Raw genomic sequence first — 2,500 nt, forward strand, 5'->3', positions numbered from 1 at the left:
CTGGATACGGGGTTACAGAGGTGTCCCTTTGAAATGGTCGAAAACTGGATTAATGACCCCACGCAGTGGCCAAATATGGACAATTCAGACATCTAACGTTACCACCATCTCGTGGAATCACCAAGTAAGTAACGTTAGCCTATTTTTTTTTGTCATTAACACACTCACAGTATGACAAACTAGACGATGAGGCCATGTCACTTGGATCATATTTAACTTGATTTAAGCTATTGACAGTTTTGTTGTCGACTAGCTATACTATACTGTTGAAATAGTGGCAGGCTAGGACTAAAGTGGACTTGGCTGGTTTCTGCTTGTGTCTAGAAAGTGCTAGGACTTTGAAAGTTGTAAAAAGGTTTACAGTGTACGGCAAAATATGTATAGGACCTATGTATGTACGGGGCTATCAAATTGGATGTTGTGACATTACGCTAGCCTAGAAGGCTTGATCTACTGCCGTTCGTGTTGTTACATGTAGCCCAGAGCAGTGCTCGTCGAAAAGTCATATAGGCCTAAAGCACTTTCTAGACACAAGCAGAAACCAGCCAAGTCCACTTTAGTCCTAGCCTGCCACTATTTCTACAGTAAAATCAGTTAACAGCCAAGGTAGCGTGCCTAGTGAGAGCTAATCACATAATGTTAACGTTAGCTGCTAGCAGCTTCGTCTTTCTAACTAACGTTAGTATAGCTAGTCGACAACACAACTATGTCAATAGCTTAAACCAAGTTAAATATGATACAAGTGACATGGCCTCATCGTCTAGTTTGTCATACTGTGAGTGTGTTAATGACACACAAAAAAAAAAATAGGCTAACGTTAGCTACTTACTTGGTGATTCCACGAGATGGTGGTAACGTTAGATGTCTGAATTGTCCATATTTGGCCACTGCGTGGGTCATTAATCCAGGTTTCGACCATTTCAAAGGGACACCTCTGTAACCCCGTATCCAGTAGCTTCTTTAAGTTTGTGCCATTTTTGCTATCAAGAAACTTAGCAGATTTGGAGCGAGTTCTGTTCTCAGGGGAATCCGTTTGTTTTCCCCCAAAAGGGGGCGTTACCCTTCGATGACGCAAAAGTAGCGTTGGTCTATTAAACATGTCCAGTTACCCATGTGATCCCAGGACTGAAGTTTAGAAATGTGGGTTTTATAGCGTTGGTCTATTAAACATGTCCAGTTACCCATGTGATCCCAGGACTGAAGTTTAGAAATGTGGGTTTTATAAAGTGATTTTACATGTAAATGTACAGCAGTGAGCAGTGACTGAGCCTCTGTGTGTGTCCAGTGGCGGATTTAGCAAATTGGGGGCCCAAGGCAAAGGTAGTATGGGGCCCCCCATCCGATCTTTAAAAGAGAACGAAAAAAAAAAATTCTGCATTTTTTTTTTTTTAAATAAACTATTACATGGCACTTTCTGGAGAGTTTTGTGCAAAGAAATATAGAAAAAAAGTAGGTCTAGCAAGTCTTATATTTCTGTAATTCACACAGATCAAACACAAATATGCTGACTGAGTAGATTGCTAGTTGAGAAACACTGCTTTAATTAATGTTTTTATGATGACTTTGTGAAAGGTTAACTAAACAGCATGAGCCGTCTTCCTGCTGGCCAGTAAGTTATTTGGCAAATTTCATTCATACAGATCTGTATTATGCTATAGTTTTTGATAGTGTTATACATTTCTTACAGATAATCACGATGATCATTGCGTTTGTCTTACCGAATGTGGTAGCTTTATGCAATTACAGTTTGTCTAGCTTTTTTTTTATTAATGCCGACAGTAAAATGTTGCCAGATATTGCTACGAAAAACAAGAAAACAAAATAATAATAATCCGAAATAAGTTCAAAGCTTGTGTTTTGGAAATAAGATTAATATATCACTAACCTTAACATGCAACTTTCCACTTTAATAACTTCCTATAGTGTCACATTAAATCAGAAAAACAGGTCCAGAAGACTACTGCCACCTTTCCATTAGTGGATCTGGCAACACGGAGGCTGCACGCGCGCCCTCACTCACGCGCTCTCAAGCCCCGTTCCCTTCGCTAGCTTCTCGCAGCAACATGCATTGCAAACACTCATATGAGGTGGTTTAAACGGCTAATTAATCATTCAGAGAGCTTGACATTTTATTTTTGAATGTAAAATATGACAGAGTTCCGGACCTCGGTCACCTCATAGCTGGCTACGGCCATGGACTTGTAACATATTAGCACATCATCACAAAAAAGTTTGTCACCTTCTGCAATTTTGCTAAAAACGTTTTGCTTTCCTCCCGCTTCCTGCTTTTTCAGCACCGCGTGGGTAGCTTCTCTGTCTGTCACTCTGTAGCCTACACTGTCTGTCACTCTGTAGCCTACACTGTCTGTCACTCTGTAGCCTACACTGTCTGTCACTCTGTAGCCTACACTGTCTGTCACTCTGTAGCCTACACTGTCTGTCACTCTGTAGCCTACACTGTCTGTCACTCTGTAGCCTACACTGTCTGTCACTCTGTAGC

The 2,500-nt window shown here is 40.8% G+C and overlaps 1 protein-coding gene across 1 annotated transcript in view; it reads left to right on the forward strand.

Annotated features, from left to right (window-relative positions):
- LOC130079681 (coiled-coil domain-containing protein 171-like) overlaps window positions 1-2,500 on the forward strand; it is a 7,591-nt gene that overhangs the window by 2,494 nt on the left and 2,597 nt on the right. The window lies entirely within an intron of this gene.

The sequence above is a fragment of the Rhinichthys klamathensis genome, unplaced genomic scaffold (genome assembly GCF_029890125.1).
Source record: "Rhinichthys klamathensis goyatoka isolate OS25496 unplaced genomic scaffold, OSU_Roscu_1.1 h1tg001234l_1, whole genome shotgun sequence".
NCBI classification, from domain to species: Eukaryota; Metazoa; Chordata; class Actinopteri; order Cypriniformes; family Leuciscidae; genus Rhinichthys; species Rhinichthys klamathensis.